Source organism: Lissotriton helveticus, chromosome 4_1 (genome assembly GCF_964261635.1).
Source record: "Lissotriton helveticus chromosome 4_1, aLisHel1.1, whole genome shotgun sequence".
In the NCBI taxonomy this organism is placed as follows: domain Eukaryota; kingdom Metazoa; phylum Chordata; class Amphibia; order Caudata; family Salamandridae; genus Lissotriton; species Lissotriton helveticus.
Genome location: NC_136063.1, coordinates 65,628,989 through 65,656,229, shown reverse-complemented (window position 1 = coordinate 65,656,229; position 27,241 = coordinate 65,628,989). Strand labels below are relative to the sequence as shown.

The 27,241-nt window shown below is 44.1% G+C and overlaps 1 long non-coding RNA gene across 1 annotated transcript in view; it reads right to left on the bottom strand.

Moving 5' to 3' along the window:
- LOC144828326 (uncharacterized) overlaps positions 1 to 27,241 on the bottom strand; it is a 48,638-nt gene that overhangs the window by 1,009 nt on the left and 20,388 nt on the right. The window lies entirely within an intron of this gene.

Here is a 27,241-nt window from a genome sequence, read left to right as displayed (position 1 = left end):
CTCCCACTTTTCAATAAATACCCAGCCGTTTAAACAACAACCCGATAAGGGGGCAGGCGGCGCTCAGTTCCATTGTCTCCATCTGAACATCTTTATTGTAACATCACTCCCAGGCAGCCAGCACACGGACACTTAGATGAGCTCCTTACATCATGCTGTATCTTCATGTTGCGTTTCCCCCCACGCCACAGGAAGCGGCCTCCTCCCCTTCACCCCTGCCACTAATATGTGTCTGGAACAACCCCGAAAAGTTTTTCGGGCGGTTAGCAGCTCATTATAGTTTTCAGACTCCGTGCAGCAGTGCAGCATATCCCGCCTCCAACTTTTCACCGTGGGTGTCGGACCTCTCAACCAACACAGAGCGACCTCCCGTTTAGCAATCAGCATGCCCATTTCCACCAGTCTGCGGGTCGCCTTGGGCAGCTTTCTGGTGTATCCCAAAAGCGCGACCGCAGGATCCAAGTCTAGCGCAACCTCAGCTATTTCACTCAACTCTTCGAAAATGTCACCCCGGAATGCCTGCCTGACCATGCTAGGTGTAGGAAGTCTGCCACTAGCGCATGACACCTCTCGCATTCTGCCTCTTCTCGGAGGCCATATCTACATAAGCGTTCTGGGGTGTAATAGACCCTATTAAGAAATTTGAAGTGGACCAGCCTATGTTTGCCATTCAGTGAGATACGCCTAGTGTTATCGCAGCAGTATCGCCACATATCATCTTCTATTGAAATCTGCAAATCTCTTTGCCACGCCAACCACGCAGTTGTGTATTGGTTCTCCCTATGGGACATTGCTATTTTATAGAGGTTCGTCACCAACTTTCGAGGAGTTTCAGTCTTAATCACGTAGGTAAGTTCAGGGATTTCTGGCGGCTCCGCAAGGTCGTCCCCCAACTGCTCCACACTGTGATCTTTACTGTACAGATTGGTCGCGCTTTCACAAGTACTGAATGTGATTTTTTGTGAGAACCATGAGTAGTCTGGTTCTTATTTGGGCCATAGGTCAGGATGCGCCTTAGCGTGCGCATACCGCCATGGTCCACGGTCCTGAGGAAAGCCTCGCCACTTGCATACAATGGCTTAATCATGTACGGATGTAACTGACCAATTAAATCAGTTCTAACGTCCACCAAGCACTATTTTGTACTCTAGTCATACTACCCTATCATTAAAAATGTTTTTAAGGAGTAGTATAGGCTATTTTAGTACCACTCACTGCACCAGCACTTGCACCCAACAATCACAAAATCCTGCTCCGCTGTAATCAGGCGTCGTAGCACACCGGGGAGGCATTCGGCCTCTCTGGTGGGGGTCCTATGATGAAGCATGTCACCAACTAGGTTGGTGAGTGAGGACCCTTCTAAAAAAACATGAGTGATTCCACTTTCTAGCCTTTGTCAACTCGGCTTCACTCTTTTGTTGTTTATTTGATTACCCCTTGGTAATAAGAGTGGAGTAAAAATTCCATCTCTCTTTGTTTGGATGTAGATTGTATATCCACCAGAAAGAGAATTCACAAAGGTAAGTAAATTGTTTGTTTAGCAGTGGCATTGAATGGGGGTGGGAACACAAGGCTCTTAATGCCAAAAGTAAGTCACCTATCAAAAACATATAATTACGTAGTAATCCCTGTCTATATTACAGAATCACGAAACCAAATCAACATTTTGTATGAGGTAGTAAATACTAACATTTCCAGGGGCTCTGTGAGCAGTTGAAAAATAAAAGGATAATAACGAATGTTATTATCCTTTTATTTTTCCGTGGCTCTGCTAGTCAGGGGTAGGGCGGACTGGCTCTAACAGGAACAGGGAAGGAGTGGTAGGCCCTAACTTAAGCGTGCAGGACTGTTTGGTCAGCCCTCTTCGGCCGGCCGGTCAAGGGCACTTTGCATGTTCTTTACCCAGGATGTAGTACAGCCTGGGTGAAGAACATGCCCAGGCCCCCAGTCCCTCTCTGAGCACTGAACCACAGCACTTAGACCAATTACAACACTGCTGATACAGCATCGAGATTGGCTAGGGGAGTCTGGAAGCCTGGGTGCTTCCTGTTTCTGCCTCGAGAAGGAGACGAAGAGGACCGAGAGGCGGCAGCCGACCTACAGGTAAGTATTTTTTTTAATGTATTAATGTTTTTTCTTTTGTCTGACACCCTCACACTGCTGGGCCCCCCAACCCCTTTAAGTTGCTGGTTGCCACTGAATATTTCTCAGCCTGTCTCAATATAGGGAGATATATTTACCTAAGTTAATTACCTGCCAAGAAGGGGGGCATTGATTATTGTCCCCCCTATTTGACATCTCCTAGAACCTAAAAATCGAAGCATCCTCTTCATTAAGCCTCCTAAAGCCATGAACAAAGCATGAATAAACTAGCCTGACCTGCAACCTAATTCTTTTACTATCAGAAACTCTTTTAACATAAATACCTACCATTCTGTAAGTAGAATGAGTGTGTTATACTTTAATAAGGGTAGAAAAGATGCAAGACTGTGCAAGAAGAGAAGAAGGAAGAGGCCGGGAGACAGACTTGTAAACCAACTGCTACTGCTGTGTAGTTAACAAGGTTTGCAATGTGCCAGTGAGGTCTGTCAGCTGATGTGGCCAGTTGATCCCCAGACATGTCATTCCACAATGAATATATAAATTCCACATCTTTCACCTGTGACACACCAACAGAGACTTCCCAGGGAAAGCATCTGCTGGCAAGGAGGGCAGGTTTAATGGTGAAGTATTCAGTTTACTGAATTTAACTGCTTAAAAGGATATATAAGATGAAAATGGGTCCCAAATGTATAATCTGATCTTCTATTTTAGAATCCTTTCAGGTATTTCTGCTCTAGTGGACTTGACCTGCATGAGACTTCTAGACCCACGCGCTCCACACCATCCCATGCAAGCGATGAACCCAACTCTAGACAGAGGGACAAAGACATCATGGGGTTTTACAATCCAGGACATAAGATGGAACCCAGGACTGATAGAGGATGCATGGGGTCCTACAGTCCAGGGCCCAAGACAGAACCTACAAAGGGCAGGAAAGGGTCTGAGCATGTGTGGATTATGGCCAGCATCTTCGAACAGAGAGCCAATTGGGAAGAGGAGATGCTGGAAAAGGAGCAAGCCCGTCAGCACATGCGAGCCAGGGAGCTTGAAAGGAGCAAGAGACCTTCTAAGCAGCGAACAGAGGGGAGGAGGGGCCCAGAGAGGGACAACACTTGCATCAGCACTCAGTACCAACCGCAGAGGCCGCCAGACAGAGGAGCTGGTGAAGTCTGGCTGCAAAGCGAGGGAGAAGATCCCTCACAAAGGATGTACAGAATGGAATATAAGGCCCCTGTGTGCAGAAACAGTGGCATAGCTGAGTGGCACCCTGATGCCAGCAGTAGGGAGCATAAAATCCTGCGGGACTGGAGGGGCAGGTGGTAGTCATATTGAGAAAAGCGCAATCCACTTTAAAGAAAGAACCAGGGTATTTAGGTATTACAGAATTTCTATCAGTACATTAAACTATGTTTCTTGATATTTCTCACCTAATTTGATTGACAAGGTAGATGTTATGTTAAATGGTTTCTTTAGGTGCTAGAATACCCGGGGTGTGTGAAGAACCCAAGGATAAGGGACCTTATGCAGTGTTAAATAACTAATTCTTCAAGGCCTTCCTGGAGGCCAATAATTTAGGCAAGGCTTTGATATGCAAAGGAAACATATTCCAGACTTTTGTTGCTACTAACACAAAGCTTCGGCCACCCCAAGTTGCTCGTTTGAATCTGGGCATAGACCATAATGTATCAAAAAAGCCACTTAGGAGCACCTCTCAACAAGCATTGGCATAGCCAATTGGTCTTGCCTTTGGGACCTTATAAGTGTTTAGCCTTGCAACAGGTGATGTTGTTGCACCAAGGATATTGTGCTGCATAGCTAAATACTTATAAGGTCCCAAAAGCGAGACCTATTGGCTTTGCCAATGCTTTTTTCTGTTCCTGCTCACTACAATCTAGCTTTTGAATTCTCTATGCAGTTAATGGGCATGCCAGTGATGGAAGTGGGTGGAAGCAGTAAGGGGAAGTGGACACTGACTTGCTAAGAAGAGTTTTGGGCACCTGCACTTGATTTATTTTAACAAAATAATCTCTGTGTGCTGGATTTCAATGGTTATATTTTTTCTGCCCTTACTGTCGCCCCTGAGGCCTTACCTAGTGGAGTAGCAAGAAAGCCCTGGGTTTGAGTGAAATCAAGGAAATGGACTCCCGCCTAATTTGTGTAGCAAAAGACAGCTGGAAATGAGGTGCAATGGGTATGTCACACCCCTGACCCTTGGTGCCACTGTACCCGCTGCATTAACGACACCTATGCTCCTTCCTCCCGCCACAAAACATTTTCTTGTGAGTGTTTGGAAGTCTCAGTAGAATAGAGCCGTGTGAGGACTGGGGTGCACCAGCAGACAGGAGAGATCAGATTGTGTAAAGGGGGCGTACGATGCTGAGCTGTGTGCTTATTGGGTGGAACAGTGGCCATGTGTACGTTTTAGGTGGCACAAGCACGGATCTCTGTGTGGGTCGAGGTGTGACTGCTGTGGTGCGTTGGTATAGTTACGTCATGGTTGGGGGTTGGTGTAAGGAGGGGGGGTCATTGACAAAGCTGTCTCGTTTGGGGTTCGTGGAGTCCGGCGCGCGTCCGCAGTTCTCTCTGTTAATTCTGGGGCGCATTGGGGGAGCCGTAAGAGGAATCACGGGTGCCCTCTGACGGAGTCCTGCGGGGTTTGCGGTGTATGAAGGAGCTGTGTAATTTCCCATGGGCCTGGTTTGCGTTGGGCAGCGATTGTGAATCCTCAGCTACATACGAAACGGGACAATCTACGGAAACCCTAACCGGGTTGGAATTATCACCGGTTTAGTGGTAAGCAGCTTTTTAATAAGTCACACAAAAAATGTACTTGGAACTTGGAATATGATGTAACCAATAAGCGGGTTACCGCTGGTTATACTTAATGGGTAGTAATTGGGAATCTCCCCTTGTTTTTAATAATCAGTAAGGAAACCATTCGCTTCTGATTGAAGGAAGGTATGTACTGGCATGCCGATACTTTAGGAATGATATTCCCATTTTTCACCACACACTGCATCAAGAATTGTAACGGTGTGTAGTACACAAGGGTACAGGTGGTAGCTCTATCTCTCGTATTATCTTTTCTCATCTTTTATGATCTTTCTCTCGCACTTTTTCCCATGTCACATGGGTGGCACTTGATTGCGCACTTATATTTGAATTTCTGTACTGGTTATCACAAAAATGTGATGTTGGAATAAGAAATGTAAATAAAGGAAAAATTATTGATTCTTTAGCAATGACAATGCAATACTTTTAATCAGGTGTCAATAGGTCTTCAGAATATGACACCCAGCAAACAGTGTGTAGCATAACCCTATAAACAAAATGTACAGACGTCACATTCTGCGTCTTTCTTGCATGTTCACTCAAGATTCTCAAGCCTTCGGGAAATCTTCCTTTTGACGATGTACTATTGCATCACTAAGAATTGTGTAATGTACTCTATTGCATCCAGAGGGATGATGTATGTAACTGATATTCTGGCTAGAATAGTCAGTATTGTATAGATTTTGTTTTATCTCCAGCCCTGAAGAGTCGGAGTGTATTATACTTTGACGAAACATGTGTCGGTTGGCGCTGTTTAGTACGAGTATTAAAAAAGAAAAAAGAAATAAGAACAGACGTCAACTACTTTTTTTCAGATGAAATTCATAAATTGACATAATATATGTTTAATTGGATGTGTGTGCACAGGTTTTGTTCTTAAGGAGCTGTGTACGGTTCGGGCGCGGTACATGTACATGTGCAAACAATTAAATGTAACATTCTCAGAAAAAAGAGGGTGTTGACACGTGTGGTGAGAAGTACGGTTTATACCTTAAAAACATAAACTAAAGTAACAAGACGAACTTCTAGTTTGCAATAAAACACTCATGTTAAACAAATTCTGCCTCTAACATGAGCAATTTGAGCTTCTTTGTGAATTATGACATGTAAAAAACGTTTCACGTCAAAAGTAAGCACTAGCTAACCTCCAGCTATTTTCTCAGTAACATGATTGTTAATGCTGTGAAACCATGGCCTACTGGAAAACAACACAACATGGGAGACAGATGTAAGTGGAAAGCGGTAGGGGACAAAGGCAAACAACGAAGAGTGAACAAGGACAAGACGTGAAAAAAACGCCGAAGCAAGTCGAGCCCACATAATGAAAATGACAGGGATACAACGCAAGGGATACAGGTGCAGCAGTGCGCGTGCTTGTTGTGCGTTCTAGCAAGCTGGTCGCCGCTTTGGGAGCATGCGTGCGCATACGCGCTGACTCAGCGAGACCTAAAAATTACACTGGAAGTCAAGGGCTCAGGAAACATGGCACCTCAAACCTGCAGATACTGAGGCTAAAAGCATCTTTCACATCCACAAAAGCTGAGGCTTTGTTCACCCCTCACTTGTAGGCACTAAGGTTTGGAGAATCCCTCATACTTGCAGCCATTTGGACTCAAACATACCGTCCCCTAACACTAGCAAATACTGAACCTTGGATGTACAGCAACCCTCACATCTGCAGATATTAAAACCTGGACCATACATCACACCTGCAGACACTGAGGTCTGTAACACACCTCACACCTGCTAACACTGAGACACAGGTGTACAGGAGCCCTAACACCAACAGGCACTGTGTCCAGTGGTACAGAATCCCTCCAACCTACAATCACTCAGGCCATGGGAGGGATGGGTGAGTCATGAAGGGGTGAATAGGTGAGGGACTGGGTGGGTGGAAAGATGATTGGGGAGTTCAGACATTAGTAAGTGGGCGGCAGCAGCAGAGGAAGAGGAGAGCACCCCTGCCATTGGTTTGAATGAAACCCCTACAGCACCCTGCGTTTGGACATCAAAACGTACACCATCATAGCTATTTCCCCTTCCAGGCACTCACTCCCCTCTTCATCAATCCATACTCTCATCTAATTATTCAGGCACCCACTTGTGTATTCATTCACACCAGTCTAGAATGTAAGCGACTATTCAAATTGTGACATTGCTTCTCCCTGGCTCTACACATTCATATGTGTTTCAGATAAAATAGACAACCTATTTCTCAGGTCTTTTCCGGAAATTTCTCCTTTGCATTCAGAAGGGGTGGCGCCAATAGAAAGATATAAAAGCCCCCCCCAACTTATCTGAAGACACACGTTTTAGGCTTGTGGAATCATACTGGTGGATTAGCCTTATAAATGCACTTACAGGAATAATCACAAATCACAGTAAAGTCCACTTGGAGACTTTTTTCAATTAATCCAATTTTTATTGAATAATATAAAGCAAACAAAGTCCTTGTTATCCAACAGAATATTCCGTCAAGTAAGAATTTAGGATTACACATCCTTTACAATAAAGTGAAAGCGGCGACAGCATCACAGCAGATGTTGTCACCTTTGATGGAAAAAAGTAAATGACGCAGAGAAGACTTAGAAATTAACAAGCTCCTCAATGACAGAAGTGTGGGTCATGTATTTTACGCTAGTCCTGTCCTGTATGCCAGTTTTTACATACATTGTCCCAGCCACACGACAATAACGGTTCTGTATAGGTGACCTTTTACCTAGTAGTTTGCTCCTATCTCTTTGACACCAGGCTCTTAGGGCCAGATACACAAAAGTAATCTGAGACAAAATCCTAACTTTACGACTTTCGGTATTCACAAAAGGCATTTAGGAGTAGAAAAATTAGGAATCCTAACTTATTTACTTATGTGAATCGGGCCCCTAGTATTTTGTCATAATCCCTGTACCTGACGTACATAAACATGTCCTCAGGCACTGCTTACTTATTCTGTATAAGGATCACCACCTTTTTCATCCTTGGCCAACAGGCCTGCTGTGCATATTTGCATTGTTTTGAAAAACATTTATGATTGTTTTCAAAACGTTTATGATTGTTTTCAAAACATATTGATTCTAGAAGAAACTCTGGAATTACCACTTTAGTATATAAGACCCTTATTCCCCTGTGCAAGTTATAGGAGAATTCCTTCCAAGCTGGCACGGGGTCCTGCATGCTGAATCTTCGACATGCAGCGGTCTGACATCCCTTGCTGGGTGTCGTCCTCGGGGCAGAGTCGGAGTCCTTCAATCTCTACCATCAAGTAAGGGGGCTGGCTCTTCCCTAGGGGAATCTTGGCTATCTACACACATATACATGCTACACCTCCATATCCAGGCTAGGTACAATTAGGCAAATTACGTAGGGCGCGCATTATAGGAGTATGCAAGTGCTACTGTCTTATCTGAACTGTATATGTTCATCTTTATTGCACTATAGTAGAAATGTATCTACTGTTTACTATATTGGTACTTGTTATTTCTTTCATATGCTTCTGTCTCCTGATTGTCGCAGCAAATATGTTTTACACAAGACTGACGCTGCACCAATAAATACTTATTGAAAACGTCCTAATCACCATTCTCTGTATTTTCTGAGAAAAAGTAAGCAAGAGTAATTGAATGAAAAGTACTGCACTGTTTTCCACAATCCGTGAGGAATCGGGGTTGTCATGTTCAGTGGTTGCCAGAAGCTACCTGCACCACTATAAGATACAGGGGAGTGGTAGTGGCACTGTAGAGCTAGCTGGTCTAATGGTTGACGTATCCTGTGGGGGTGTCCGGAGTCTGTTTGGACACCAAGCCATCAGTTTAAGTGGTCCACACTCAGGTTCTGGATATTCCTAGGAACTATACGACATGGCGTGGCCAACGTTGGTTTGGTTCTTATATTAACAGTTAAAATCTGAGTAGTTCAGTCGTGCTTTCTCAGAAAACACTACTTACACTTTTCAGAGACATCTGAAGTGGGAAGGGAGATCTGCCTCAGCTGAGCAGATATATCCTATGTATTGGCTGAAGGTTTAAATAAGCTTGTAAGGATGAAAGGTTCCCAGCTTGTGCAAAACCCCTACTTCCTAAAACGTTTCTTCTTCTCCTTTTGAGAATGCCTCACCATGCAAGTCATGGTTCGGGTTTCGGGGGAAGATGAATTTGCAAATACTCTCAACATTACAGAAAACTACAGACAAGCAGTAACTATAAAATTGTTAGAACACGGCGTACCCACAACAGGTGGCTGTGTTACCTTCGTGACTGAGGCACACAAAGTGTTCAGATCAGAGTATTATATTCTTGGGTTCAGTTCCTGCCTGCAGATCCACAGTCTAAAAATGTTCACACATACATTGTCGTTGAACGACCGGAAGAATACATTACATACGAAGACACTGAAGTCCCTTTAATTTATCAGTAACACAGAAACTGGTTTAATGTCGCACTCCCACAAACAACATCTGTGGTAAGACTCGGTCCACTCAGGACAGAAGGAGCGACCCGGCTGGTATTAGCGACATACACTCCACATCCTGAGATAGATACACTACTAGTGGATGAAGTCAGTACACTATACAAAGACGGCTATACAGACACATTGTTCAGTTTGTCATGCAAACATTAACAGTCCAACCTGCAAGAAATGCTCCAGTCGGTCCACACCTACAATTAGCCCACAGACACTAAAATCAGTAATGGAGAAAATCCCCTCCAAACCAGAGCAAGTTCCATTCTGTATAGCACAAAAAATTGCATAGCTGGAAGCAGTATTTCCTCATACGGTTACCCCAGGAAAAACATAGAATGCTAACCATTTGCTTTCCAATGGGGATGGTTCCCTCGATTGGAGATTGTACCACATGGGGAACAATCTTTGCTGCCTTTTACATATTCTGTCAAGTAAAAATTTAAGATTTCACACCCTTTATAATAAAGTGAAAGCAGCGACAGCATCACAGCAGATGGTGTCACCATGATGGAAAAAAGTGAATGACGCAGAGACTGGCCGTTGCGGGCACCGGGCAATCCCCCGGTACGCCGCAAGGGTGGGGGCCGGTTTTGGGCCCCTGGGGGCCGTTTTTGTTACAGGGCCGTTTATGCAGCATAGCTGCAAAATCGTCCCTGTAGCAAAATCGACCGAAAACCGGCCCCGGCAAAGAGCTCGGTGGCACCCCCAAGCTCCCCCTCAGGGGGCCGGCCGAGCACTTTGCCGGGGCCGGTTTGGGTTCCCAGTCCGGCCCTGTTAGAGATGAACAAGCTCCTCAATTACAGAAGCGTGTAGAGAAGAATATACACTTAATGACTACCATTAAAAGCAGTGCGGCAAGTGCAGTCAATAAAACAATAGACAGTGACATCCTTTTTATGCAAGGAAGACCCTACTGCAGGGAGAGTGTAAAACGGAATGGGGAAGGTATGAAACTATTATGAATGACTTTCCTACCTGACAGCACAAGAGCAAATCAACCAGCACCGTGTTACCCCTCTGTCCACACCCCTCCATGCAAGATCAATACTATTTCTTAGTCCCTTTCTCTTTCTACTTTACATGAGGAGGCATCCGCTTTACGTTCTAGTTTCCCTCTAGGCAGCTTTCACTTTTAAGTTGGGAATGGCATTTCCGGGTAAAAGGAGACAGTGGAGAGAGAGAAAAACTACCCTGCTTTCATTGCTTTGGCTAGGACGCAACATTTTGTTAAATTTGAGCTCAGCTCTCTTCTGACCTGAAAGCCTTGTGAAAAAGAGCTTTTAAATATGTCTGCACAAGGTAACTGTCTTTCACATACCTATGACTTGTCCCTTCCATATCCCATACCCACTGCCCACATTAACTGCTCTTATCTCTTGCAAGAGGCCTTTGATCCACTCAGTAGTTGCCACATTGTGTTATTTCCTGGTCCAGACAACTCCAAATTCATCCCTTATACATGCCTGCTCCACCTAGCAAAGAAGTTTGATTGTGTCTGCTGGATACTTCAGCTCACATCTGTCCAAGAAGAGTAGAGCCTTTTCCCTGCCTTGTTTATCAAAGAACTCTGGCCTTGGGTTCCTGTGGGAACGTTAAGGGGAAAATCCAACTACGGGGCGTCGCCAACCATCATGACTGCGTGGAACTGTTCCATGTAGGCTCCGCGCGATGCCCACAGCTTCCCAGCACGCTAAAAGGTGCCTGATTCGCCTGAAATGTAGGCTTTTTGCGTGCTGTCAACAGCGGACACCTTCATGATCGTGCTGGCCAGACCAAAGGTCTGAAGCCAAGGAGAGACCCCGTCCAGAGGGGAGACACAGTGGAGCTTGCAAGATGGTGGCCGTGCTCTGCTTCGTTTAGTGCGGTGCTCTACAAAGGCAGGGCCAGGCTATGTCCAAGCGAGGGTGCTGGTGAATGCTCACAATCCGGCCCGGCTGCTGTGGCCTGAGTTACTAATGCAGCGGCAGTGAAAGGGAGCCAGAGCGGAGGCGTTGAATGCCTGATTGGAGCCTAAAGCTGAGCAACCCCGGTCTGGGGAAGAAACGACACGAGGGGGCCACAGATGATGCCTCTACTCAGGTTGAAGAGCACCCACAAGGAGGTTGGGAGGAGGGAGAATCTCGGGGTCGCCTCCCCCCGAACCGCCCGAGACCAGTGAACAGTGAATCGGGGAGCACAGCACTCATTGCCTGACCTCAAGTTGGTACCTGGCGGGCGCGTGGCTGCCTGTTTCTGTAGTAAACGCTCCCGCTGAAAGCTAGAATCAACCAGGCGTGTCCCCGCTTGGAGCCAACACCTCCCTGCCTTGGATTCCTAGAGGAGTACAGTTGCTGGATGATGATAGACCTGTCCTACAAAAGGCACGGCTGACCCGGAGAAGCTGTCAGGGGGCCTTACTGGAGGTTATCTGAACTCTGCACCTAAAGACCTCCCAGATGAGAGACTGAGGCCACAGTGGAGCAGTGTCCCTTGTGGTTGACAGCGCCCCCACTGGGATTTCCCTACCCTGGAGAGTGACGCCCTAGCTGGGGTACCTACGTTAAACAGGGGCAGTGGCGTGCTGACCGAGCCCCTCACCCCTATGTCACAAAAAAAGGCACAAGCCAACAGAGAGTCCAGTTACTTTGCGCCAACTAAGCCCAGGGCAGAGAATGAAGTGGCGGACCCTGCAGGAGTCCGCATGGCCCTCACCAGAGTTGAGCTTCTGGAGACACTGCAAGAGTTCAAGAAGCAGCTCAGACAGGACATTAACGTGGACATTTGCACCTCATTTAAAGCCTTCCGCTCAGAGGTTGGGGCAAAATTAGTGTCCATTCAGGCAGATGTAGACTCTGTGGGCACCTGCACCCTGGATCTAGAACCAAAATGCCAGGAACTTGAGGAGAGATTGAAGCCAGTGGAAGAGGGATCGGCCAACTTGAGCAGTGGCAGTGAAAGGGAGCCAGAGCGGAGGCGTTGAACGCCTGATTGGAGCCTAAAGCTGAGCAACCCCGGTCTGGGGAAGAAACGACACGAGGTGGCCACAGGTGATGCCTCTACTCAGGTTGAAGAGCACTCACAAGGAGGTTGGGAGGAGGGAGAATCTCGGGGTCGCCTCCCCCCGAACCGCCCAAGACCAGTGAGCAGTGAATCGGGGAGCACAGCACTCATTGCCTGACCTCAAGTTGGTACCTGGCGGGCGCGTGGCTGCCCGTTTCTGCAGTAAACGCTCCCGCAGAAAGCTAGAATCAACCAGGCGTGTCCCCGCTTGGAGCCAACACCTCCCTGCCTTGGATTCCTAGAGGAGTACAGTTGCTGGATGATGATAGACCTGCCCTACAAAAGGCACGGCTGACCCGGAGAAGGTGTCAGGGGGCCTTACTGGAGGTTATCTGAACTCTGCACCTAAAGACCTCCCAGATGGGAGACTGAGGCCACAGTGGAGCAGTGTCCCTTGTGGTTGACAGCGCCCCCACTGGGATTTCCCTACCCCAGAGAGTGACGCCCTAGCTGGGGTACCTACGTTAAACAGGGGCAGTACCGTGCTGACCGAGCCCCTCACCCTTATGTCACAAAAAAAGGCACAAGCCAACAGAGAGTCCAGTTACTTTGCGCCAACTAAGCCCAGGGCAGAGAAGGAAGTGGCGGATCCTGCAGGAGTCAGCATGGCCCTCACCAGAGTTGAGCTTCTGGAGACACTGCAAGTGTTCAAGAAGCAGCTCAGAGAGGACCTTAACGTGGACATTAGCACCTCATTTGAAGCCTTCCGCTCAGAGGTTGGGGCAAAATTAGTGTCCATTCAGGCAGATGTAGACTCTGTGGGCACCTGCACCCTGGATCTAGAAACAAAATGCCAGGAACTTGAGGAGAGATTGTAGCCAGTGGAAGAGGGATCGGCCAACTTGAGCACTCAGCAGTACTCCGCCTTACTAAAACGCGGAGACCTGGAAAATCATTCCTGCAGGGATAACATAAGTGTGCGGAGCCTGGAGGAGGGCAGCAATGGGCCAGATTTGGAGGTGTTTATGGTGGGCCTCTTAAATGTCCTGGGGGACGATTGTCCAGAGGTCAGGCTGGAAGGGGTTCATAGGGTGGGCCAGCACCTACTGGGAGATAGCACATGTCCAAGAGACATTCTTGCCAAATTTAGCTCATTAAAAACTAAGGAGTTAGTACTGCAGAAAGCTAGAAACAGTGACTAGATCACCTTTCAAAAGGTTTCGTCTTCGCTCTTTCAAGACATCGTTCAAGCCACGTTCGCTAGCAGGCGGCAATTTCGACCGGTCACCTCAGCTCTAAGGGAGCGCCAGATCAAATATAGATGGACCTACCCTTTTAGTATCGCCATCTCTTTTGGAAACAAGCAGTGTCACTTTACCGACTTGGTGGAGGCGGCAGCTTTGATCGGCCTAGCTATCTCTCCGTCACAACAGAATGAGGCTACTGGACAGGCACACATGGGACGACCACTGGAACACCACCCACCAAGGCCCTGGCAGACACCAAAGAAAGGAGGCAAGACATTGAAACGTTGAGGAGCAACGTATCCCCCTATTCAAGGACCTTTTCCATGCGGGCTGTATCCTCTAAAATGAGGGTGGTCAGAACAGACCCCCCACCTTCTTGCTTACACTGCAGAAGTTGGATAATCTGGTTCAGGGGTTTTGGGATTAAGGTAGCAATAAGTTAATGGCCTCCTTATCTTGTTGGCTATGCGGAGCAGTCCGGGGGCATCCCGCCTACTCTGGTTCAGTTGCTAAATGTCATATGAAGAATGGTGTCCTGTCATTACTTTTTGCCTGGCCCCAGGTGTGGTCCTGGACTACAATCGTGAGGACTTACCTTCACCTTGGGAACTTCACAGTTATATAATGTTTGTGTTTTGATGTTTTGCTTTTCCCGTGGTACTTTTAATGTCGGACTGAAAACCATATAAGGGAGAGGAGTTGGAGGGGGCTGGTGGGGTGGGGACATGTGTGGGGATAGAGGTGTGGGCATGACGTTAGATGTTTGGAGCGGGCAGTGGAACTCCCCCAAATGACAAAATGACATTTAATTGTATGTCGTGAAATGTAAGGGTGCTAAACTCCCCCCAACAAGTGAACATGTCTCTGGAAATTTCTTGGGGACCAACATATCCATTTAGTAGCGCTGCAGGAAACCCACTTGAAGAGAGGCGGGGACCTCAGACAGCAACACAAATCCTACCCCCTGCTCTTTAGGTCCTCTGCTAACAACAAACAAAACGGGATTGCCCTCCTCTTTCACTCTTCGGTTCACTTTCAGCCACATGAATCAGAGACAGAAAAAACAGGGAGATTCCTTATGGTTAAGGGGTTCCTGATGTAATGCCCATGCCCATGCACTATAGCAAAAGTTTATGCACCTAACTCTGGGCAATCAGAATTGCTCCTCACATTTTTTCTAACCATGGAGGGTTTTGCTTTTAATGACATAATTTTACTGGGAGATTTTAATCTTATATGGGATCCCTCTGTAGACACTACACATCTACACAGGACGGCCGCAGGTGTCTTCACCAAGACGCACAAATCCACTCTACACCGGATGGGGTTGGAAGACATTTGGAGGGCCCTGAATCTCTCGACACGCGATTATTCCTTTTTCTCCCACTCTCACAGATCATACTCTAGGATAGATCATGCTTTTTATTAGCCAGTATCTCGGCCAGGCAGCCCTTCTAGCTAAATTGCATCCAATATGTCTCTTGGATCACGCACCTCTAGAAGTGCTATTTAATTGGCCTGCACCTCTCTCTAAACTCAAGCGGTGGTATTTTCCCAATATTCTCAGTAGGGACTGGCTTCTTCGGGCTAAACAAAGGAAGACCATTTAGGAGTCTTTTCTCAACAATGATCCTAAAGAGACTTCTCTGCAAGTGCATGCAGGGCAAGTGCATTGCTTTAGCTACCACCCTGAAAGGTCAACAAAATAAGGAACGTTTGTCTCTGGAGGGGGAACTGCTTCTTGTTGAGAAGTTACACAAGGAAGCCCCGTCTGTAAAGGCCCAAAGCAAAGTTACAGTGCTGAAAGGGAAGCTCCAGGCAATATTCACTAATAGAGCAGAAAAGACCCTTTAACGCCTCCAACCACAAGGGTACAATAGCAACAACAAAATCAGCTCCCAATTGGTGCGGCAACTACGAGCCAAACAGGAAAAGGAGTACATTAGACAAACTGATGACGAATCGGGCACCACACACCATAGGGAGGAGGGGAAGGCGGGTGTCTTCCGTGAGTTCTTTAAAACACTCTTAAAAGTGGACCCTCTGGTTTAGAAGGACCAATCTCAATATTTGGACTCGCTAGTATTCCCACAGGTTTCCCCTGCCACCAATGAGACGCTCAGTCAGCAAATAATGAGGGACAAGGTCCAAAATGCGATAGACGCTCTGAAACTCCAGAAGACCCCGGGACCCGACAGCTTTAGTGCCTACTTCTACAAAACGTGTGGCGCCGACTTGACACCCCATTTGACAGACCGTTTTAATGAAATAGCGACCTCTTGGCAGGTGTCCCTGTTGATGGGGGATGCGTTAATTACACTGACCCCTAAAGCAGGGAAGAAGCCCCACCTTTGCGCCTCGTATAAACCTATAGCACTTTGGATGCTAAACTGTATTCCAAGATACTGGGCAGTAGGCTGGAAGGGATTCTTCCTGACTTGATTCACCCTGACCAGTCAGGCTTTATCAAGGGACGTCATACCCATGATAACCTGCATCTGATTGTGCATCTAATCGAGAAAAAGTGCAAAAGAAATGCATTCCGGCAGCCTTGCCTTCTTTAGGTACCGAGAAGGCCTTCAACCGGGTCGATTGGCCTTTTCTGATGAGCACTTTGCGCCGATTCGAATTCTGCGATAGCTTCCTGGGAATGGTGAAAGCTAACTACCATTGCCCCTGATCCTGGGTCCTAGTCAATGGGGTGGCATCAGATTTTTTAATCTATCAAGAGGCACTAGACAGGGTTGCCCCCTTTCACCTATGCTCTATGCGCTCTGCATAGAACCGCTACCTGTGCATATCAGGGCTAACCCTAAAATTCAGATTATTAGGTTTGGTCCAGACGAACACAACATTTCTTTATTTGCAGACGATGTTCTGCTGCCCATCACAGACCCTGGAACCTCTGCCAGCTGTAGAAGCTGAACTCCGTGGCTTCGAGAAGGTGGTCGGTACAAAGAAATTCGCCCCCCTCCCCCCTTGCTATGACAACTCAATTTAGATTTATTTAAATGGGGCTCTATGTACGTCACCTGGATTGGTTGCATAAATAAAATTCATCTGGAAAGGACGCAGGGCCCGCTTATCTCAACGGCTGTTGACCAGACCGCTACTAACAGGAGGACTTTCCCTTTCAGACTTACCTCTCAACATATGGGATCTACCCTGGAAACCGAAACAGGATAGACCATGAAATGCCTACCTTAACACCCCAACAGCTACTACCCTTAAGGTGTGGGATGTTACCACCAAAACTCTATCCCTGATGACTTTCCCCTCCCCTACACCCCTATCCATTTCAACCCTGCTTTCCTGCCAGCTCTGTTGGAGGGTCCTTTTGATAGATGGTGGGATGCCTAATGCTGTCAGGCTGTTTGTAAGAGGGGACTTACGCTCCTTTAAAAATTGTTCATCCATTTTTATACTACCGCCCACAGAGGAATACCACCACTTTCAGTTGAAAAATTTAGAGCAACAGCCCCAGATGTGTCTGGCTGCAACCAGGGAGCTGCTCACTATAGAGAAATGTGTGCAGGCTGGAGGCACAGCTAAGGGCTGCATCTCGTTTCTTTATTCTCTTCTCCTCACAGTGGGACCTACTCCGCCACGGGACATGCACGTTTCTGGAAATCCACCCTGCAGACCCCCATAACAGAGAAACAATGGAGTACTCTTTATAATGATATCTCTAAATATAACCGATCCATGTTTCTAAGCCAATTAGAAGATCATGTATGGCTGGTACTTACACCCCAAAATAATTACCCACTCTTTTTCCGAATACAACAGGCAGATGCTGGCGGTGGTGTGAGATGCTGAGTGACTTCCGCCATATATGGTGGGACTGCCCCTCTTTTCAACCTTTTTAGAAAGGAAATTCTATCTCAGATAAATGAGAGATTCTAGGATACCCAAAATCGAATTCCCCGGAACGGGTCTTGCTGGGGCTGTGCAACCCTAGCCTAAAACATAAAACCCTGGGAGACCGATCAATCATGTGGTTATGCCTGGGGCAGCTAAAACGGCAGTGGCAGTGGAAGAAACCGGAGGCTCCCTCTCTCTCTCAGTGGCACGTCTGGGTGTGGCGGGCAATAGTCCTCAAACGCATGACTGACATTATGACCGATTCTCAAAGAGGTTTTAATTATATTTGTAGCCTGTTAGTGGGGTACTTATCGGAGGGTTTGCCACTCCTTGCTTGTGGTCCCAGGTTGCAGGCTCTTCGGGCCTGATTCACAGAACTAACTTAAGCCAAAATCCTAAACTTACACCATTTTTGTACTCACAGAAGGCACTTACTCAGTTCGGTATTCACAGAAGTTAGGAGTCCTAACTTTAGGGCTCCTAAATGCCATCTGTGAATACCGAAAGTCTTAAAGTTAGGATTTTTCTCAGTTTAGGAGTAGTAAAGTTAGGACATGTGTGGGTTTCCAGCTCCCTATTCCCCGGAATGGTGTGTTCTCCCGTCCTCCCCCTCAGTTAGACCTTTGTCCGCTTTGCACTCCATCAATACACTGTAAACATGGGCAACAAGTACCACAGGGTTGTTTAGTTGTTTTCTTTTTTTCTGTTTTCTTTTCTGTTTTGTTTGTTTTGTTGGCTCTTGCTCATATTGAACTGGTGCAACAAGGGACATGTAGAGTTTCAGATATATGTAACTTGATAGTGGGGGAAGTTGTACCCGAATATACCAAGATTTATGCAGAGAACTTGCGGATAAGAAGTGTTTTGTCTTTAGATATCTGAAGATCTTGGCTTGCGGCCAAGCTATGTTGAGCCTCATAAGTTGTTACTCCTTGAAAATGCAATAAAAAGATTTTGACAAATAATCAAACTACTCACACAACTCCAAGAAATGGCTCACTATCCTGAATGAACCTTCGTTATTTCTGGGCACTGGTCCTCTCGAGGGACTTTATATATGTCATAATGCATTCATGCATTCAATAGGTTGTCAACATTTTTGTAGTAACCATGCACATCAACCCATTTCTTGAAGAATTTATGAACAAAAGCACGACATGTGAATTAATCTATGAGTCCTTAAAATATGATGCAAAACCTAAGAAGAGCATGCTTCAAGGTATGGAACAATTCAACAACATGTGGAATAAAGAAGCTACTGTTCTGAAATGTTTCAACGCTTTTCTCTGGATCTGCACCTCTGTTTTCCAAACCTTGCTCTTCAGCTTCACTGAGAGTCTGAAAAACTACATTGTAACATTTGTGTGACCAGCAGGGGTGCTTGGAGGAGGGATGAACATGTTCATGATACAAACACGTATATAATGCTTGACATTGACCCCACGACGACTTTACAAGAAATTCTTCACGGATATTTACAGGAAGCCATGGCTGAGGGAATTATTTCTGATGAGCAAAAGGCTTATCTCACAACGCATAACCCGAAAAGACCCAAACTGTACATGACACCAAAAATACACAAGCATCCAACAGATCCTCCTTTCCGCCCCATAGTGGCAGGGTGTGGGTCTATATTTGATCCTCTCTGGAAATATCTTGATTACTGCTTGCAAAAGTTTGTCCAATCGTGGTGTACCTACATAAAGGATACAACACATTTTCTCAATAAAATTGAGACCATTCAAGAGATGTATAACCAAAATTGGGTGTTGTAACGGCGTTGTATACATCTATAAATCATGAACAGGGTTTGGAAGCCACAGAATGGGCATTACTTCAACTTGAACTAGAACAGGAAAAAAGCATAATCATTCTTAAATTATTGCATTTTTGCCTGAATAACAGTTATTTTAAATGGAAGGATAACTTCTATGGACAAATGACTGGAACAAGTATGGGATTTTCTGGGGCACCAGCATATGCGAATATCTTTGTCTAAATTCGAGCATGAATATATGTTGACTGATGAGATGTGGGATACTGGCCTGGTACAATATTGTCGTTTCATAGACGACATATTTCTGATTTGGGCTAAGGAACAGAGTGACTTGGAAAAACTGATAACACAGTTAAATGACAAGAACCCCAGAATTCAGTTCACGCATTCGATAAGTAACAGTGAAGTGACTTATCTTGATGTTAAAATCATTAAAGACACCATGTATAACAAATTAGTTACAGACATCCATACCAAACCCACTGACCGCAACAGCACCCTGTTATTTACCAGTTTTCATCCGAAAAGTCTCATTACCAATTTGCCGTACTCCCATTTTTTTAAGGATTAAAAGGTTTTGTGCAAATGAGGAGATATTTGACAAACAGTTGCAGATACATCGCACAAGATTTGAGCAGAGATGGTACCCCACTGAGATTCTAGATCAAAGCATTGACAGACTGGAAATTAGGGACAGGCAATCATTACTGACTCCGACTTCTAGGCGGCAGAAAAAAGGTTTCACCTTTGTATCTCAGAACTCTACAGCTTCTAATAAGATTAAAAGTATCATCTTGAATAGATGGGAGTTACTTCAAAATGAAAAAGATTTTAGGGGTATATTCATGGATAGACCCATATTTGCATACACCAGAGGGAGAAACTTAATGGACATAGTCAGAACTCCTAGTAAATCTTTTGATCCACAACTATATAAGGGAACTATGAGATGTCAAAACTGTGTTGACTGTAACAACATAATAACGGGCAATACACTTGTACACCCGACTTCGGGTAAAAAAATAGCGTTGAAACATTCAGCTGATTGTAATACAACCAACACAGTTTATTGTTTAAAGTGTCCGTGTGGGAAGTTGTATATAGGGAAAACTGAACGCAAGCTTAAAACCAGGCTTACAGAACATAAAAGCAACTTTTGGTGTAATAGCAGAACAACATCTATTGCGAATCACTGGTTAGATGCAAAACATAACATTGCACAATTGAGAGCACAAATTATAGAGGTTGTTGCAAGAAAAGAGGGACTAGACAACAGTGCTAAACTACTCCAAAGGGAAGCATTTTGGATAGAACATTTATGCACACTGGTACCACGAGGACTCAATGACAGATTAGATTTAAGTTGTTTTCTATAAGTGAGGATTGGCATACACCACATTATCTACATCATCATTAATACACACCATCAGTGAACCGTTGACCCTTGAGTACATTCATTATGGTATTACATGGATCATCATTAAATAGACATTATGTATTGTATGTGATTGTACATCAATCAATTTTGTTACTATTTCGTTTCTATTCCCAATATTATCATCTGAGATATGGTATCAATGTAGGATATATATATGTGTAGGATGAACATTAACACAGGACCATGTGAATCTTTATATGATAGATAGAGTAATAGCAACATTAGATATGTTTAGTCATGAATCATATATACACTAACTTTGTGAATGTACACATATGTTGTTCATTGTACAGTGTATTTGTTGTATAATACCAGATATACCTGGTAATGAAATGAGCAAACAAGATACGTCAGTGGCTTTAAATGGAAATAATGACCTCAATAATCCACCTGTTTGTAATATAAAAAACAATGTAAATGTACAACCATTCCTAAACTCTGTGGTAATTGAGAATAGCTTAAGTGTAAGCATTCCACCTAACGACCATAGGATTGGTCAACCTACCAGTATGGAACAATGTAGTACTAACATTTCTGTTCAATTTACTCTGTTGTCATGGAATATTGCAGGGCTAAAAAGCAAAATGACATCCCTGGACTAGCTAGCTCTCCTGGATACTAAGGATATAATCCTTCTCCAGGAAACCTGGCAGGTAGCCCCAGAACCCATGCAGGGATACCTACACTTCTGTATCCCGGCTACACCGAGTTTACGGGGACGTCAAAGGGGGGCTTGGTGACATGGGTAAAACAGAATAGTGGGTACTCTGTTCTCCAGTTGGCTACAAATAGCCCTGATATTTTGTTACTTAAATTCCAGCGACTTCACTGTAAGGATCTCTACATTTTTAACATCTACTCAAGGGAGCTTCCAGGCGGCAAACCCACTGAGGTAGTCGACCAACTAGATAACCTTTTTAAGCTATACTGCTCGAACGGCAATGTTATCGTTGCCGGCGATATTAATTGTTGCTTTGAACCCTTGGATAACTATGATATAGATCTTACGGTGGAAGAGGACTACATTTGGGAAATCCCTCAGCTGTCCCTACTACCTATTAAAAAGTGGTCAGAAGCCGCATTGCAATTAAAGGTTTTATGTATAGAGCACGGGCTTCGAGCCACCAATGGAAGAACGGGTTCTGATAAACAGGGTGCCCCTACTTTTAATAATGGTACATCACATAGTCGTATTGACTATATTCTTACCAATAAGGAGAATTGGTCAAGTGTCGATGATATGTGGATAGACCCACGGGCCGAAAGTGATCATGACCCACTAATCTTGCTATTCAGGTTGTTCGATCTACCGAAAAGTGAAGGACCTAGGGATACTGTGCAAATCGCCCTCTCGAATGACCGTAGACGTAACAAATGAAGAGAGTATCGCAGCTATGAGGGATTTAATCACCCAAGCAATCATAGATCTAAGGAGTAACTCCACTAAGGAGGCCCCGTTATCTAATGTCAGTGTGATCCACGATGTCTTTTTTAATAAATTGAAATCTTTCTTTGTTAAAAAGGTTACTAAAAAACAGTGTAGGCCAGTAAGGAAGGAGGATCAATGGTATGATAAATCCTGCAGGGTTGCTTACAGGGCATTGTCTGATGCAGTAAAGACCAAAGATATAGTTAAGATAAAGGACGCCCGAATTGTCTATAAAAAAACACAAATTAGGGCAAAAAGCGAATGGGATGAGGGTTACTGGAGGGATCTCCTGAGAGTCAGTAAAGAAAGATCTATGTCCTCCTTCTGGGATATGGTTAAATGGGGAAGGGGGGTCAAAAGAGGAGAACCTACGAATCATGTGTCACCAGACGCTTGGGTTTCCCATTATGCGTCCCAGTTTGCCTCAGAGGACGCAGATGAAGATGGGTGCGAGGCATTTTTTAATACAACTATGAGTGCTAGTTACCTAACTTTTACTAAAGCTGATGTCCTAAAAACTTTGAATACCATCCCAAAAGCGAGGGCCCCAGGTTTGGATTCTGTTCCTGCAGATTTATTCATGCACGACAAGGACCTTTGGGCTTCTTACATTCAGTTGCTAGCCAATAGCATTGCGAAGGGTTCGCCTATCCCAGAGACCTGGAAGGGAGCCGAGATTATCCCAATCTTTAAAAAAGGGGAATGCTCGGATCCAGGCAATTATAGGCCTATTAGCCTTATCGCATGCATACAAAAAGTAGTGGCGAGGCTTGTACTGCAGCGTATCCATGGCTGGATAGATGAATATGATATTCTGTCACCTTTACAGGCAGGGTTTCGCAGCCATACCAGTACCATTGATCAAGTTTTTAGATTTGTTTTATTATATTGGCGCGTAGTGCTAATTGGGGGGGGCATGCTTTTTGCAGCTTTTGTTGATCTTAAATCAGCATTCGACTTGGTCCCTCGTGCCAAGCTGTGGAATGCCCTACGAGATCGGGGCATCCCAAATGAAATTTTGTCTTTTTTAATTAGATTGCACGAGAACAATTTTGCTCAAGTTCGATGGAACCAGCAGGGTAACGTAACTGACAAATTCCCCATTGCAAGGGGAGTACACCAAGGATGTGTACTAGCCCCAACCCTCTTTTCGTTATACATCAACAGGGTGATCAGGTATTTTGAGCAACAACCGACCGACGCACCCAAGTTGGCCGGTAAACTGATCCCCCTGCTGATGTTTGCGGATGACACTTTATTGATATCAAAAACTCAACATGGTCTTCAGAAGGCCATTGGAATTTTTGAAGTGTTCTGTGCAGACAATGGTCTTGTTATTAATACAGCTAAAACAAACTTCATGGTCCTGCACAAAAGAAAATATGTTAGGGGGAAGGTGGTTATGGACGGGGTCCAATTGGAACAGACCCAAGTTTTTAATTACCTGGGCATAACCCTGTCATATAAGTCAGATTGGAAACAGCACACCAACCAACTGGTTACGAGGCATGCACAATTGACAGGTGCACTCACCAAAGAATTTTATTCATCTCGCACTAGGCCCATCACTCCGGTTTTAAAGATTTACAATGCAAAGGTTGGAGCAGCGGTCCTATATGGGGCTGAGCTCTGGGGGCACAGTAATTTCACAAAGTTAACAGTTGCCCAAAACAAATTTTTTCGCAACATTACTGGCTTACCCAGTATCCACTCCCTTGATACCTCTCCACTATGACCTGGGATTCTATAGCTTCGAGGACATGGCCAAATATAGATTGGTTGCCTACTGGAGGAGATTATGGGTTACCCCGGAACTCTCCCAGTATGCCATGGGCTTCCTCGAGGTTAGAGTCTTCGACAAAGCCCACAAAATTTAATGGTTGAGGGAATTGAAGGCAATTTATATGGCTATGGGTCTATCTGTATTATGGGAAGACCCTGTGAGGAATGTTTTCCCATCCAAGAAAATACTTTGTGATCTGTATTGGAACATGGTTGAGGTTAGGAGTTTTGGATGTTGTATTCAACCATCTCTTACCACCGACTTTTTAGAACTCAAGCATGTACCGGCCCTAGAACCTTATTGGGATTGGATTACCATCCCAGGGGACCGGAAGAAGTATCATCAAGTAAGGGTGGGGACACTACCATTAAATGCTTTAACTGTGAAATGGCGAGGGAACCAAAGTTCATGGTGCCCCTTTTGCCTTGATCAAAGGGAAGACATTGGGCATGTATTGTTTGCATGCCCAGAGTATAATGCACCTAGAAGATCGTGGGTAAAACCGATTTGTGTCCAGCTAGGCCTCAAAACTGCTAGCGAGGCCATTAGGATCTTAAGAACTGATACTTCCCAGCCAGTTGTTATAGCTATGTCTAAATTTCTTCATTGGATGTGGATAATTCGAGCCCGTAAAATAAGTTTGTAATAACTTTAGGGCCAGTTGTAATACGCTGCTACTCAATTTTGCAAATTGTATTGAGTAACTGATGTACTTAGTATTGAATGAACTTAGTATTGAATGTGGGAACTTTTATCCACTTAAAGTTGATCATTGATGTTATTTTTGCTCTTACAATGTGTATTGCTGTTGGCACTTCTTTTAAGGATGTTATTTTATATCCAAATAAAGATTATTATTGTAAAAAAAAAATGAACTTCCTGTCTATACTGTTTTAATGTTTTTTAATATAACATATTTAAAACTTTGTAAATATGGATGAGCTAGTATGCTCGTCTTTTAGATAAATGTTGAAATAATTAACTGTGGATCTTACTAACTGTTGGGTGGTGGGGTAAATTTGAAAATTTGTAAGTGTCTTTTTATGATTGAAAAATATCGAATAAAGACTATTTTGAATTTGAATTTGAAATAGGTATACATTTACTTTGTGTATGTTCAAATATGATTTTCATTGTATAATGTATATGTTATTAGAGAGGGACTATTTTGGTTGTGCACATTATGTGAGTATTGGAATACATTTATACTCATTATTAGATGCGAGTTCATGTAATTTGAGACATGTCACCAGTTGATATCATGTACTTCATTTATGTTCCTAGTCCATGCACGGAGTGAGTAAAATATTCATTTAGTGATACTAGCCAGTTTTTTTTATCAACGGACACACCATCCACTTTATATATAAGTAAGGCTGACAAAGGAGTACAGGATAGATAATAATTTTTACGCCTAAATGACGACAGTCACCGACTTTGTTTCGAAGCCTTGGTTTGATCTCATGCTAAGTGTGTTGAGGCAAGCGACCGAGGCAATGATAGGCACTGACGACGTATGATTCATTGCGCAGTGTTTTGTTGATAATATTGCCGGTGTGGGAGATAACAGTATATTCATATGAGGAGGATTCGTAGAAATAGATAGCTTCTTCACGATTCCTTGCTACAACATCATTTGATATTGTTACTAAGAAAGTATCATTATATGTCCTGGCAGGGCTCGACATTCATGTAATGGATGTTCAGAACTTTTAGATTAGGAACTGAAATCTCGGGTATAGTTATTCGGGGTTACAGTACTTATTCACACATTTGCGGTACTGTGGCTGAGAGATTACCATCAAATAACTACATGTCCCATAAGCTTGAGGGTAATCATGTGACAACACTGGACAGGAACTCTTTAAAACCTGTATGGTATCCTTCCGCGGCTCCTTTGGGAGAATCGCTGGATTAACATAGAAGGAGCAAATTCATGACTCTATGGTAAGCGTAATAAAAAAAATTGGATTATGTAGCATCATTAGCAGTAGGGACTCACCGTTTAGGGTGAAAGCACATGGCATTTAATTAGGTATATTTGTACATTTCAGAAAAAGAACTGTGCTACCTAAACTTTCGAAATCGACATTCAGAGAAGATTTCACCGTTTTATTCGTGATATAAGGTATGAGCAGGAGTATTTATTTATATAGGAATTCAGTATAGGGAGTGAGAAACACAGTATATTCATGATGATACATGTGTTTATTTCAGAAATTAACTTTCATACTGAGAATAAACACACAGAGACCAAGAGACGGTTTTACGCTTGAATTTTCGCAAATAGGCATGTGAACACATATTTTTAAGTTTGACAGAGATAGAGCACCTTACTATCGAGTTCAGACGAAGTTAACAGGATCTCCTGTAATGTGTTCATTTCATGCAGATATCTTCATTTGTTATCACGTAAACGGAACAGTACTTGCCATTGAGATTTGTTGAGAGTTGCAGGTCAGTGCTACATCGTAGGAGACATGTTTTTTTTTGTTTTAACTTCTCAACAGCATCGTGTAATGTTGGTATGCATATCTAGCAGACAAAAATAATAATCGTACTAGATACACAGTTCAAGGTATAGCGCTCTGACTTTTGGTTTTAGTCATAGGGTCATACATATTGCAACTTGTATGGCTCCAGTTTGTAATGGATAAGATAGTTACTTCCTTCACTTTTAAAAACAGGATATCATTTTGAACGTTATACAGGATCTTACCCCCCTGTGTCTACTTACTATGTCCATTTTGTATATTTGAGCATATAGGTTAGTTGATTATTTGATGTTATTTTTCTGTATTTTTTAGGTATTTTCCCCTGAAGAAGGGAACGTCGGTTCCCGAAATGCATTGGGCGGCGCTTCTCCAAAATTGATTTTGATATAAATACAAGATATAAGATGTGATACATATCATGTTGTGGATAATGTACAGAACATATTCCAATGTTGACAGTATTTTGTCATGATTTCTAATGTATAGTGATACACGCATTAGTTGATTGTAAAGTGAACAATCATTATGGTGAATATAATTGAATTGTGATATTTGAGTAACCATGTTCACTACTAAAAAAGATTTTGAATCCACAGAAGATTAGTTTGTTCGTTTGTTTTTATTCATACAATAAGATCATAGTTGAAATAATTGAGACTTTATTCTCTTGGAACAGTGCACACTGCATGTAGGCCTCTGTCTACATTCCAGCATAGGGATCTGAAGGGGAACACGTGCGTGGTAAATCAGGATTATAATCACACTTGTAGTTAACCTCAATAGCCAAGCACAGGGTTTGTTTGTGGAGCAATGGCTCTGTGAATAATCTCACT